General features: G+C 43.9%; 1 long non-coding RNA gene across 1 annotated transcript in view; it reads left to right on the plus strand.

Annotated features, from left to right (window-relative positions):
- The window catches only part of LOC137773450 (uncharacterized), a 63,782-nt gene extending 54,348 nt beyond the window's left edge, over positions 1-9,434 (plus strand). The window contains exon 3 of the long non-coding RNA XR_011075675.1: positions 9,251-9,434. This is a non-coding gene — a long non-coding RNA (uncharacterized lncRNA). The remainder of the gene's footprint in view (positions 1-9,250) is intronic.
- The last annotated feature ends 5,723 nt before the right edge of the window (positions 9,435-15,157 follow it).

The raw sequence follows: 15,157 nt of genomic DNA on the forward strand, positions 1-15,157 counted from the left end.
CACTGAGTCCCTCCACTTCCTCTTCTGGGCAGCAGTAGTTAGTCAAGAACCTCAAGTGCCTAGGCGATGTAGAGGGCAAACATTTCTAGGGAGTGGAAGTTGTGTCACTATTCTGAGATGTGATCTAGGAGAATGTGGTGGAGGTGAAGACTTCTCGGCTAGAAATGAGAAGACCTAGATTCTGGCCCTGGCTCTGATATTATCTGGTTACTTAACCTTGCAATAGGGACAACTTCACTTCTTTGAGCCTCAGTTCTCAACATTTTAATTATAATGTGTCATGGTGTGGGTCTCTTTGGGTTCATCTTTTTTAGAAATCTCTGGGCTTCTTGGATCTGGATTTCTGTTTCTTTCTCCACGTTAGGAAAGTTTTCAGCCATTATTTCTTTAAAGAAGTTTTCTGCCCCTTTCTCCCTCTTCTCATTCTGGTACTTCTGTAATGCAAATATTAGTCTGCTTGATGTGGTCCCATAAGTCTCTTAAGCTTTCTTCACTCTTTTTTTTTTCTTTTCCATTCTTTTTTATTTTTGCTGCTTTGATTGGGTGAGTTCCTTTGTCCTGTCTTTGAGTTCACTCATCCTTTCTTCTGCTTCATCTAGTCTGTTGTTGAATCCATCTGGTGTCTTTTTTCATGTAGTTATTGTATTCTTCAGTTCTGTGACTTCTATTTGGAACTTTCTTATATTTTCTATCTCTTTGTTGAAGTTCTCACTGTGTTCATCCATTCTTCTCCCAAGTTTGGTGAGCATTTTTATGACCATTACTTTGAACTCTCTATCAAGTAAATCGTTTATGCCTGTTTCATTAAGCTGTATTTCTAAGGTTTTATCTTGTTCTTTCATCTGGGATATATTTCTCTGTTTCTTCATTTTGCTTGACTCTCTGTGTTAGTTTCTACACATTAGATAAAACAGCCACTTCTCCCAATCTTGAAGGGTTGGCCTTGTGTAGGAAAACCTTATCATTCAATCATGGCCTTGGATGTCTCTCGAACCTTTGTGATTGTTGAAGCAACCTATTTTATTTTTAATAACTCCCAGTAGTTGAAGGTGTGCTGAGACCACTCAGTGTCCCAAAGGGGAGGATCGCAGTCAGCACTTAGATTCAGGCTGATTGGAAGCCAGACCCTCAGGTAACAGCTTTTAAATAATGCAAATATATACAGTCCTGTGGGACCACATGTGTAAGCCTTGCTGGCCCCCGGAGCCAGTTGATCTGGAGTTGTTCCCTGGGCAGCAGTTGCAAAAACTGGGGCTCCAGATGAGCATACAAACTCACTTCTGGGTGATACTGGTGAGCTGTAGTGAGGCAGAGGGAGAGCACAAAGATGGCATCCTCCAGCCTACGTTCCCTGCGAGCACATCCATAGACCTCTAGATGTGCCAAACCTGACGGCTGCCTCTGAGGCTGACACTCCAAGACAAGCACGTAGGCCTCTTTCACAAAACGTCTGGGAGTGTGTTTCATGTTGCTCTCTGTGCAGTGCCTTGTACGTGTGTAAGAGCCCTGGTGGTGTAGCCTTCCCTCTAGGTGCTACAGCCCTGTGGGAGCCAGGAGTGCAAGCCCCCCAGCCACCAGAGTCAGGCAAAGGGGCGTCTCCTGAGTGGCAGCTGCAAAAGCCAGGGTGCCAGACATGAAAACTGGGGTACCAGACATGTGTAAGAGCTCCCCTTCAAGAAATGCTGGCTCTCTGGCATGCAACAGAGGGATAGCGTGAAGACAGTGCCCACCCTCAGAGGTATCAGGAAAGGTTTACAGTCAGCCCTTAGATGTGTGCTTAATCAGAAGCCCCTCAAGCTGCAGCTATGATGATTAGCTAATAGGCCTCTTTCCAGAAAGACTGAGCTCCTTGGTCTGTTGCCTCTTGCTGTGCCCTGGGGGTGGTAGCTATTTAAGTATTCTTTTGCTGTTGGTTACAGTCTTGAGGGACCTGTAAGCACAAACCATGCTAATCATCAAAGCCAGGAGATGAGGAGGTGTCCCCTGGCAGTAGCCACAAAATTCAAGGTGCCGGAGAAGGGTATAAACTCCTTCCTGTAAAATACTGGTGATCTGGGGCAAGGCAGAGGCAAAGCATGAAGATTGCCTCCACCAGCCTCCATTTCTTGGGAACATCTCTGTAGGCCCCTGTAAGTGCTGCATGCCAGAAGCCTGCCCCTCAAGCTGAAGCTTCTGGACAAGCAAATAGGCCTCCTTCTCAGAAAGACTGAGGTGTGTTTCAGCCTGCTGTCTTTGCAGTGCCCTGGGAGCAGTAGTCTGCCAAATACTATCCCTCCAATTGTGACAGTCTCAATGGAACCCAGGAACTTAAGCCCCCCTGGCCTCTAGAGCCAGGTGATCAGGGGTGTCTTCTGGGTGGCAGCTGCAAAAAGTTGGGCACGAGACATAAGAACTGGGGCACCAGACATAAGAACTGGGGCACCAGACTTGTGTAGAAGCCCCTCTCTGGGGGACACTGGCCTTCCGGAGTGCGGCAGGGGAAGAGAGCAAAGACGCTGCACGCAGTCAAGTCACATAAATGTATCATTTCAACAGTTGTTTCCATTTTGCAACATCAGTGGTTTTTTATTTCTATGAAGTACATTCTTTCAGAAGTTAAAATTAATTAATAGTGATGTAATGATATATAGTAAGAGCTCCCTTTTATTTACTAAGAGACTTTCCAACTATAATTTTTTTCTTTTATGTATATATATATATACGTATGATAAAGAATCTTAAAGAAAAAAGTACATATATGTACTATAAATACCACTTCTTTATACATGCAATTCCTTTCGTTAGACCATCCTCTCGGTTGTCCTTTGCAGATTTGGTCTCAGGTTTGTGCAATTTCTATATTCTTGGATTTCAGTGTTGCTAATGATCAATAAGAGCTGTCTGGTTTGAGTGATCATGAACCTAGTGGCTCATTTTACAGGAAAAATAATAGGGAGGAATTGGACAATCAACTAGAAAGTGAATTTAGTGTTCACTGAAAGAGTATGTGGAAGATGGTGGGGGTTTTTGTTTGTTTTTTGAGGAGATTGTTTTTGTTTTTTGTAAATTTGCTTTGAATTCAGCAGGAGCTGTTATCTTTAGCCTCCAGTTTAGAACAGGTGTGTGAAACACAAATAGTTTTCATTTCTGTGAAGTTTCTTCTTCAAGCTTGTATAAAGTATGTAGGGGCTGAGCCCTGTGCTGACTTCTGTTGGGCTTTATGTTGGAGAGAACATTTTGATGGAAAGAACAAAATATTAAAAAGTATTGTCACTGTTCATCCAGTGAATTTCTTTTAAAAAGTTCTAATTATAAACTATACAGGTATAGAAAATACATTGTGAGCATTTTAGAAAAAGAAAGAAATTTTAATTGCCCATAATCTAGGAATACTAATGATAACATTTCAGCTTTTAGGGGTTTTTTTGGTCTTTGTTCTATTCATATTACATAATATAAATATAAGTTTTTACAAAAACAATACTATAAATCTTATTTTGTAATATGAACTTTCCAATATATCAGTGACATTTTTAATGTGGTTAAATATTCATCTACAACAAATTTTAATGGCTGCATACTTTCTCCATTGTATGAAAATACCCTAAAATATTTAGTGAGTCCATTTTTGGATTTTTAAATGTTTTCAAATTATTCACTATTTAAGCAGTACTTTAATAAATATCGTGTACGCACATTTTGGGGTATATGAGTCACTTTTAACTATAATTAAAATTTTTCCGAGTAGAACTGATCAGTGCTCCAAATGTGTAAGGTTTTTAGATGCCTACTGCCAAATTCCTCACCACGAGGCTGTAGACCACTTATATCTCTACCATTAGTGAATGAGACTTGCATGGTGCTACAGCATGCCCAACCCTGAGAACTGGTGCGTATGTGTTTGCTTATCCACATCATGGGGAAAACGGCATTTTACTTTTGTTCTGTGACGAGACTCTGATTTTTAGTTGATGTTTTGGAGTCCTGAAGTAACACGAAAGAGGACAAAAAATCAAATAGGCTGGCAGCAACTCAGGAGTTTTCCTTCTCTTTATAGGATCAAAAAACAACATTAGTGTAGAGTTTTCACTGCATTTTGTGTCACAAAATACTTTCCTCTGAAGTCCTAGGTAACTTATGGAACAGTGTTACTGGGGGTTGAGAGGATAAAAGGGAATTACCAAGAAAGCAAAAATAGAAATGGTGCATCTGGGAAGATGGCCCAGGGAAGCTCTCTAGGTCTCTGGGTGCCCAGTGTGGCACCAGCAGCCATCAGTAGAGGGACTTCCTGCACACCTGAGTGGTCCAGAGGGGGACAGGGCTGTAGAAAGAGAGCTTTGCTTTTGTATTTGAACACAATCCTGGGGGGTGGGAGGGGGTGAGGGCCTGACTTGCCTGAAAACAAGTTTCTCCCAACAGGCAAAATGGACACTGAAGAAGAAATTGTTTTTGGATATAGAAAGTTCTATCTATTGTCCACACAGGTTTGAGGTCAGAAATCCAAAACTCCTGATTGTTTTAACAGTTCTTCCTAGAACCCTACTTTTTCCCTATCACCATCCCAGATAAAATTCCCCAGACACCTGGGTTTCCAGGAGCATGAAGAGAGGGCAGTGGGGTTGTGAAAGACACAGGTTGGTGAGATATTCTATCAGGCTGTTGTTTCATTATTTCTCTGTCCCTCTTGGTCTTACAGACCCCAGTTCTCCAATTTTATTTTGTCAATTCCAAGTGAGCAAAAAGTTCAACCTCTTCTCTCTCTGCTCTCCCCAGAAAGAGGTTTCTCTCTGTGAAATGATTAACCACATTCACCCTTACAACCTTCAGTGTGTGGTGGGCTCCTCGTCCCGGATGAGTCTACGTAAGATAAGTTTCTTTTCTGCTTTGTGATGTCTGAAAAAATGGAAAGAGGCCTTGAGAGAGAGAAGAGAGGGCACAACAAGTGAAGGAAAATCAAGTCACCAAGGAAGTTTCCAAAACCTTTTTTTTTTCCTTTCTTTTTTGAATGGGAAATTATTTATGTTCACTGATCAGAGTTTTGATTTAAACCTGAGTTTAAATTCTCTTTAGGCTCCCCTGTGTTCACTGTGGAAAAAGAAAAGAGAGTATACGAATAAAACAGTCCTTTTAATAAGATGTGATGAATTTCTGACCAAGGATTTGGGAACAGCTCCTGACACACTGAAAAGCTGCATCAGGACAATCCGTGAGGACGCAGCCCCTCCACCCACAAGTACCCTCTGTCGGTACTGGCCCATCTGCCCACGGCGTCTCCCTCCCACGCCCAACACTACTTTCATCCAGTGCCATCTGTTTATGTGACTTTAAGCTTTAGAGGAACAGGGAAGAGGAGGAGAAAAGAAAAGATTGGGGTAATTGGTACCAAACAATAAACCCAGATATTCTGAAAGGAAGAGATTTTATGGACTACTTTTAATATGCATGTGGAGAGGCCGGGAGGGAGAGGAGAGGAGCCTCCTTCCTCCCTGGCGTCCCTCAGTCCCACCCTCCCTCTTCCCTGAAGGCTAGGGCCCCCCAGGCAAGCCTCCAATTTGCCAAATCCAGTTTCTTCTGGGGGGGAGGGTCGGGGGAGGGACAGATGGGGAGTTTGGGATTGACATGTACACACTGCTATATTTAAAATAGATAACCAACAACGACAGCACAGGGAACTCTGCTCGATATTCTGTAATAACTGAAATGGGAAAAGAATTTGAAAAAGAATAGATACACATATACGTATAACTGAATCACTTTGCTGCACACCTGAAACTAACAACACTGTTAATCAAATATGCCAATAAAAAATAAAAATTAAAAAAAAAGATTCCTGGGCCAAGAGTCTGAAAGGACAAATGCATCTTCCCCAGGAGCTGATAGTGAGACTTTAGTCTGGAAGCCCCAGTGGAAGTGATCTAATTACACCCTCAAACCTCTCTCGTGGGCTCATCCTTTACGACAACTTTCTATTAGGGCAGCACTTGGTGTAGAGTCAGTTCATAGGGTTAAAACTCAGAACCCCACTTCTGTGTTGTGTGTCTTTAAGAAAGTCACTTATGCTCTCCGAACCTCAAGTCCCTCATTAGAGAAACGGTGACAAGTAGTGTCAGCTTGAGGACAAGATACAATAAACAACATGACGCTTGCAAAGCTCTTCACCTGAGCTATTCTTCTGCCACTATTATTATTATTATTAAGCCTTTTCTAACTTGATTTGTATTCCTAAGGTAACTATTCCTTAGCTGAACTGTGGAGTTGTGATTATTCTATGTGATAGCTATTGCTTTGAGAAAACCTGCTTGCATGATTGCCGAGCTCAGAGAGGAAGTAACACCCCTGGGAGAGGTTTATCCTCCCGCCTCCTTCCACTCTATCTTTGCTAGCGCAGTGGGGTTGGGGGGTGCACCATCAGGTCACCTCCACCACTCATTTGCCCTTAGAAGGGCAGTGTGGAGTAGAGAAGAAAACATGACTTTTTTGGAATCAGGGACACCTCAGTGTGAATCCTGGCTGAGTGGATTTGGTCATACTTTCTACTTAATGAGCCTCAGTATCTGTATTAGCTTCCAGGGCTGCCATAGCAAATTACCACAAACTGGGTAGATTAAAGGAACAGAAATTGATTGTCTCACATTCTGGAAGCCAGAAGTCCAAAATCAAGGTGTCGGCAAGGCCACATCTCTTTTTCTCCCATCTTCTGGTGGTTGCTGGCCATCCTTGCCATCCCTTGGCTTATAGCTGCATCACTCCAGTCTCCGCCTTTGTTGTCACATGGACATCTGATCACCAGGTGACCTTTAGGGCCCCTTGTCAGCTCATGTATTCTCACCCTCCCACATTTGTTTCAAAATGAATGAACTCAGGAATCTTCTCTGTTCACCCAACAAGAGTTAAATTTCTACATTATTGTTATTTACCTTTTCCCCACATCCATTGTTCTTTTAAAAAGTAAAATTAATACGTGTTCATTACATAAGGATTGAAATTACTGAAAAGTAAGTGAAAAAAAATAACGCAGCATTGGTGTGAGTGATGGAAGAACAATTTCCCATTTGATATGTGATATGTATTCCCACCACAGCAACCTTTAGCATGACTTGACCCATTCCCTAAAGGCACCAGAACCACAAGTTATACTCCAAAGGGAAGGGAAGCATGGGCCCAAGGCATCAGAGGAGAATCTGAATGGAAAATACTGCTGGCTCACCCAAGTCCCATCCCCCTCCTTCCTCCTCCCACCCAACCCCACCATAGACACAAGTACTGAGCATGCTCAGCGTGTCCCTAAGGCCACTCTTTCAAAGTATTTCATCAAAAGAAATATCATTCTAGTTAAACAAAAATAAATGGCACTACCATTGAATAAGGTAAATTGTAGATTAAATTAGGACTGTAACAGCCCAGGGATCTTTCACAATTAAAAAAATCAGGAAACTTGGCAGCTGTTACCATGAATGTTCACGTAATTATTCAACCAGCATTCAGGGTCCTCAAAAACTCGTCTTTTCACGTACCAATATGATGGGAAGGGCAAGCAGCTAATGACTTTGTCTTCCTTGAGAAAAGGTCACTTAGGACAAAAGTTCATTAACAAGTGCCAAAGCTTTCACAGGAACATCATCCAGGAATCACTGAGATTATGAATTAACAATCATCTTTTAAAAGCTGTGTGATACGTTAAAATTAGTTATAACTGTAAGTTTTAAGAAAAGATGGTTGATCTCAAAAATCATCTTGATAAAGGAAGGCCAGAAGTAATAAAGAAAAATATTGATTAATTTTGCAAAAAGTGTTTTAAACTTTTACATAAAAAATACACAAAGCCAAAAGATGAACCATATACTGGGGAAATTTTGCAACATGATGGACCACAGGCTTCTTTCCTTACTGTACAAAGAGCTCTGTTATATTAGTAAAAAAAAAAAAAGTGAATAATTCTATGGAAAAATAATATATCAACATCCAGTTCATGACAATAAAAATGTAAATAGCCACCAAACAGACTTCTCAGTTACACTCATAATTAAAGACATGCAAATCAAAATAACAATGCAATATACACGGCCATCTATTTAACTATGGCACCAAATAAAATTTGATAAAGTCCTGTTTTGGTGAGGTTTACCTGGAAGTCTCCTGCACTGCTGGTGGGAAGGTAAATTTGTGCAATAATTTCGGTGGGCAATTCCTGTCAAAATTTAAAAGTCATATATTCTTTTCCAGGCAAATCTATATACCCCATGGACATGTGTTTTTAAGTAAATAGGTATCATCTATCTATCTATCTATATCTATCTATCTATCTATCTATCTATCTATCTATCTATCTATCTATCTATCATCTATCTATCTATCTATCTATCTATCTATCTATCTATCTATCTATCTATAGATATCTATGTCTAAGGCTGTTTATTGCAGCATTATTTGTAAGGCTAAAAAAAAAAAAAAAGAGGGAAGGAGAGGAAACCTCCTATTTCCTAAATAGAAGACTAGATAAATTGTAGCATATACATACCATGGAATATTTTGCAGCTATTAAACAGGATGAGGTAGATCTAAATATGATCATATGGAAAATTCTGCAAGTCATATCATTAAGTGAAAAAGCAAGATTTGGAATTGTATATATACACACACACTTAAAAACATGTGTGGACATACATACTGTATATTTATATATATATGTATATTTAATTATAATGATTTCACGTGGGTATAAATTTGAAGGATTTACATCATCTTTGTGTACTGGAAATCTGTTTAAGGGGGCAGGGTCTAGAGTAAATGGAGTTTATTTTGGGGTCCAAGATGCCTTCATTCTGAGTCAGAGCTGGACACAAGTCTCTCTTGTCAGCTCAGGACTCCATGGGGTCACTGGCTGGGAGGTGGGTCCTGTTGGGCTGTGAGAATCCACCTGTTTCAGGTGATGGGGGTCTGAAGCACACATTGCATAACTTATAAGGGTCAGCCTCTTAAGAGGCACCAGTTTGAGGGTTTCAATTGGACCTTGGGGAGCACCTACACCTGAAAAATGAAACCAAACCACATACACCCAGGTGAGTTTCATTTCAAAACCATGGAAACTTATTTGGATCCATCCGGCAGCGGGAAGGTGAGAATAGGTCCACACATCACCACACACTGCTTGGCTGAGCCCCTCTCTCCTTCTAGACATTGTGGGGAGGGATGCAATCATGCACCTTTGTCCTTTGTTTCTGGGGCACAACTTCTAATGTGCATCTTCTGTCTTGCCCTTCTGCCAATGCAGGCATCATGGAAGGAAGGCTCGTCAATCTTTCCAGAGCACGGTTGCTGAGATTCCACCAGCACTGCCTGAGAATCTAGGGAGGACTTCAAAAAGGACATCACAAGTTGAGGGATTGGGAGAAACTGGTCCTTTGAAAAAAATTAAATTTGAAATTTGCAGAAGTTTATTATTTAATTCTATTTTGTCTCCCTGTCAATCTCCAAAGAAAGTGCTTATCTTCACTCTAAAAAGGGAAGGAGCATTTTTTCCCAAGAGCAAACCAGGAATAAGCCAAAAAGTGTGTGGTGCAAGTCACTTCCAGATGGAAAATAGGTTATCTTTGTCTTATATTGACCCACAGAAAAAAAAAAAAAAATAATAATAATAATAAAAATTTTAAAAATAAAAAAAACCAAGATTTTATTTATTTGACATAGAAGTTTGTTTGCTTCAAAAAGTTTGAAAACTATTAAGCCATAGTAGGTGATGATAATATGGTTTAGTTGTGACATAAATCGAGTTTTAAAAATTTCTACAGGCTAGAACCTTGCTTTTTTTGGTTTTGTTTTGTTTAAATATTTCTGTCTTGTTTCCTTTCTCCCCCTTCTCACCATTGCCTGCTTGCTTGTTTCCCTTTTCCTTCCTTGCTTCCTTCCTTCCTTTCCTCATACCCTTGACTGCCTTTCTGTTGTCTAAGGACACATTCTACAACTACTCCAAGTCAAAGGACCACCCCTCCCCAGCCATTCCCACCATCTTCCTTCCTAAAACAACCTCACTTTTGCTTAGGGAACACATGACGGCTCAAATAAAGTGTAGCAATTTATTCCCCTTGCCAGGGTCTGGTCTAGGAGAGAGCTTGTGATCCAGTGTTGACCAATGAGATCTAAGAGGAAGTGTGCTGGGGGCTACTTAAAACTATTTTCCTTCCTGAGGGAGAGAAATGCAGGAGGAGCAAGTCCTTTGTTCCTGCCCTCCCTTCCTGCTTTGGACAACTGTGAAGGCATATGATGCCTGCAGCTGTGGCGGCTGCCATCTCTCCGCATTAAATGATGAACACTCGGCAGATAGTCCAGCCCTCCGGGGATGGCCGAGTAGAAGGACAGAAAGAACCCGGTCCTCAACAGCAGCACTGAGTGGCTGCAACACTTTGGATTCAGCTATCTCTAGACTTATTAAGTAAACTAGAAAAGTCCTTGTGATGTAAGCCAGATTTTTCTACTACTTGTAGCCAAAAACACAATTTAATGTATACACAGGCTTAAAAATCAAGTGGGGAAAACTATTAAATTAAAAAGAAAAGTAATCATGTTAATTATGATTACAGAAATATGATCAGAGAGCTTTGGCTACACCAAAGACTGAACAATCAGCCCTGCTGGAAGGAGCTGGGGAGAGCTTCCCTGGGGAGGACTTCCCTGGGGGGTCCTTCTTGGGGGAGGGCTTCTCTGGGGAGGGCCATGGACATGAGGCTCCTTCTCTGGCCGTGAAGGAGCCTCACGTCATGCAGTGAGGATGAGACGTGCACCTGGGAAGTAGTAGAAGGGCTGGTGTCCCGGGAAGACTGAGGAGCTCTGTGCAGCCGGAGGGAGAGCTGGGAAGGAGGAATGGGGCCAGATAATGAAGGACTTTGTGTGGCATGTTTAGGAGATATGGTTTTATCCTCTGGATGACAGAGGACACATACATGTGCATGTGTGTGAATGTTCATGCAAGTAGATACACATACCCCTGCCTAATAAAGAATCCAACTGGCCTTTGTCCAAGTTCCGGGTGGGACCCCCAAATCGTTGGAATTTCCCCAGTGGCTGGAGTAACTTTGTTGTTCATGGTAAGCCCTGATAGTTTATGCTGATGAAGTGACTCCTGGTGGGCCCTAGATACTTCAGAATGGGGGCTGGCCATACTGGGAAGACGAACGATGTCATTAGAGGATCAAGACTTTGAGCCACGTGAGGTCAGCCCGACCTCTGGGGAGGGAAGGAGGTTGGAGATTGACTCAATCTCACGGCCGGTGATTCTATCGATCATGCCTGTGGAATGAAACCCCAATAAACTCGTGACCCCAAGGCTCAGTGGAGCTTCCTGCTTGGTGAACACATTGATGTGCCAGGAGGGTGACACTTCCTGAGGACATGGGGAGAGGGCGCAGAAGCTTTGCATTCAGGACCCCAGGTTCTTTGTCTGGTCCTGATTTGTATCCCTTATAATAAAACTGTAATCACGCATGTACCATTTTCCTGAGTTCTGTGAGTCATCCAGTGAGTTATCAAGCCTGAAGGGTTGTGGGAACCTCTGAATTTATAGCTTGTTGGTCGGAGGTGCAGGTGGCCTGGGGACCCTGGAGCTTGTGGTTGGCATCAGAAGTGAGGGCAGTCTGGTGAGAGGCCTTGCCTTTCACCTGTGGCGTTTGGCCCAGCTGGGGTAGTCAGGGTCAGAAGTCACTGCACATGTGCGAGGTGACTCCTAGGAGGGAGGTGCTGCAGTCCCAGCCCCTGCTGCAGAGGCTTGGGCGCCGGGGTCTCCAATCCAGGGTCCGAAAGGACTTCTCTTCACTCCAAGTCCGCAGACTGACCGCTCTTTCAGAAAAATGCTTACCTTTGGTCGAAAGGGAGCTGGGGGTCAGGAGTGAAGACAGCTGAGAAAAACAGGGAGAACCCAATCGCCCCAGCTGTGTCCCCAGAGACAGTGAGTTGTTGTCACCATGACCCCCGCGGAAGGACGTGGCACCGTGGCCGCCTGTGCCCGCTCCGGTGCCGCTCAAATTCCATTTTTCAGAGAAAATAAGAACACAGACCAACGGATAGTAACTGCCTCTATCGGACTCCCAGTAATGGGAGAGACGTCAAATAAGGGTTCTCTTTTTTATAATCTGATCCTCCTAATGACTCTGCTGGGAGACTTTATTCCCATTTCACAAAGAGTGTAATGGCTGATTAAAGCCCAGGTTTCCCAGCACACGTGGAGCTTGGCTACGCGCCCAGCCCCCGTGAAGGCAGAGCCTGAGCCCTAAGCACACAAAATGCTGCCTCTCGCCTGAGGCCAGTGGAGACGCAGGGGCAGAGCCAGTGCCCTTAAAGGAGGTTACATCCTGTCTCTGGGGCTCTGCAAGGTGAGTCACATCCTTCATGAAGTTACTTCCCTGCCTGAGGCTGCATCCGCCCGGACAGGGGGTTTGGGGGCCAGTGCACTAATGGAGTCGAGAGACCTGGGGCTGGAGGGTCAAGGGACAGAGGTGGAGCAGAGAAGGCAAAGGTGACTTAGAGCCCAGGAAGGTGGGGGCAGAGAGTGGTACTCTGGCCTGACCGGGAGGTGGTTACTCTTTGAAGAGAAGCAGGAGTGATACCTTGTAGTGAGGCATAAATGCTCAGATCATTGGGGTGAAGTTACAGAGTTGGGATTAGGGGGTTTGATTTTCTGCCCAAGCCAGAGAGGTGGAACAGGGGTGCAGCCAATGGAGGTGAGAACCAAAGATGGAGAGGGAGGGATAAGGTTACATGTATTCAGAGAGCCCCAGACTTGAAGCTTGCTTCTGTCACTTTCTAAATCTATTTCTACTTCTGCTTAGTTTCTTAATCTCTAAAATGGATATAGTAATACTTACTTCATACAGCTGGTGTAAAAATTAGCAGTAAGGTAGGTGAAGAACCTCATGTAGTGCCTGGCACAAAACGGGCATATGTAAAGCAAGAATTATTTTTCATTTTAAAGACTGTCCAACACTTAGTTGGAAGAAATGTTTGCAAGTAATTCTTGGAGGAATGGCTCTTACGCCACGCTCTCAAGTCCTTTAGATGTTTCCAGAGGGTGTCACAGGTGGAGCTCCGAAACATCATGCTTTCCTGTCCAGGCCTCCCACAGTTCTTATTCAGGACAACCTAGTCCCTGGGAATAAGCACCACTCAGGAGCTATTAAATTCCAACTGGGGTAAATAGAGCTAAAGGAGAAATCAGTGCCTGGGAAATTTGCACATCACATCCCTTAGAAAACACTCTCTTTCACCCCTGACACCCTCTCCCAGCAGGAGGGCAGCTGGTGTAGCTCCGGCTAGGCTAGCAGAGGAAGGGCGAGTGAGGCAGGCAGCAGCTGGCACCACCCTCCGCCTGGTGTGTGAAGTCACTCGGGCATTGAGGGTGGGAGGGTGCAGGGACGAGCAGAACACAGCTAACATGTGCTGAGCACCTATGGCAGAACTGGCCCTCAGTTAATTGCTTTCACATGGTAAATGTGGGGTAAATTTTCTGACCCCTGTTTTACATATGGAAGAGATGAGGGTCAGGGTTAAGCAACTTTGATGAAGTCACTCAGATAAAAACTCACAAAGCAGGGATGAGATATTTTGTTTGCCTGATGCCCAAGGCAGGTGGTAGCTTTTCAACCATGGCACTGGCAGGGCTTTCTGAGGGCACCCACTTCCCCCCCACCTGCCATGCTGTGCTGCAAAGAGGTTTCCAACCCTACGTCACCACTATGAGCCCTCGCGGGCCTGGTCTTCCTCTTCTGGAAAGGGATGGTCATCTGATCTATCTCACAGGGTTGTTGTAGGGCTTTAATGAGCGCACGTACCCACAGTGTCTGCTTCTGGGCCTGACACGTGGTCGCCCCGCCCCAGGTGATCAGGCTGGTTGCACGCAGAAGAAAGCAGCTCTGCTTCCTGAAAAAGAGACGTGCAGCCTTGGGTCTGACTCTCAGCAACCCCTCCGCAGCCATGCCTCTCCCAACTAGACTGTGCACGAGGGCTTCACAAGCCTTCTAGAACCTGGACTGTGGTTAAGCCATCATTCTCCCACACTGCAAGTGGAGAGACAGACAAAATGAGATCCAGGAAGCTAAAACATTACTGTGGAGACAGGCCATACTGACAAAACCATGTAAGATTACACGAGTTGGGCTTCCCTGGTAGCGCGGTGGTTGAGAATCTGCCTGCTAATGCAGGGGACACGGGTTCGTGCCCTGGTCTGGGAAGATCCCACATGCCGCGGAGCAACTAGACCCGTGAGCCACAACTACTGAGCCTGCGCGTCTGGAGCCTGTGCTCCACAACAAGAGAGGCCGCGATGGTGAGAGGCCCGCGCACCGCGATGAAGAATGGCCCCCGCTTGCCGCAACTAGAGAAGGCCCTAGCACAGAAACGAAGACCCAACATAGCAATCAAGCAGTCAAACAATAAATAAATAAATAAAAAACTTTAAAAATAAATTAAAAAAAAAAAAAGCCAAATAAGCCGAACAAGGGCCATATGGGCTGGAAGACTTCCTTTAAGATTACTTCCAAGAGAATCATCACCTGCTGTAACGAACAATAACAAAGAGAGTCTATGTTTGAAGTAGGGACGTAAGTTTGTTCTGGTAACTGGACGTTGTGTTTGGCTGTGGAGAGGCTGCACGAAGCACAGGCTGGGAGGACCAGTCAAACCCAAACCCCTCTTCCCCAAATTCATCAGCAAACAGACGGAGAAGTGGGAGAGGATTTTGTTACTGTCACTGTTGCAAAACCCAGGAGCTTCAATTCTGACAACTATAAATTAGGAGTGAAACTACAAGCGTGAAAGCGGAAGCAGCTTAATTCTGATGTGCTTTTTACTAAACCACTTTTGTGCAGGCTTTCACCCAAAATAAATGATACCCTCACATTTATAAGAAAATGCATGGGATAACAAGTGTCCCTTTTTAGAGCCAAGCTTGTCAGGCTTCAGACACCTCATCGCTCTGCCTTTGGGTGTGAGGGGCGGGAGGGGAGGGGATGCCCCATGTAAGACCTCTCGGAATTTCCACTCCCTGGACCACACAGGGACATGGAAAGTCAAATGTGTGATCTCCGAAAAATAGAAGAAAGAAAAGGAGGCAGCAGAATATATAATTGGATGTATCATTATGACATTTTCCACCATCAGATAGAAGAAAAAGAACACTGACCCTTCACGTTAC

Source organism: Eschrichtius robustus, chromosome 12 (assembly GCF_028021215.1).
Source record: "Eschrichtius robustus isolate mEscRob2 chromosome 12, mEscRob2.pri, whole genome shotgun sequence".
In the NCBI taxonomy this organism is placed as follows: Eukaryota; Metazoa; Chordata; class Mammalia; order Artiodactyla; family Eschrichtiidae; genus Eschrichtius; species Eschrichtius robustus.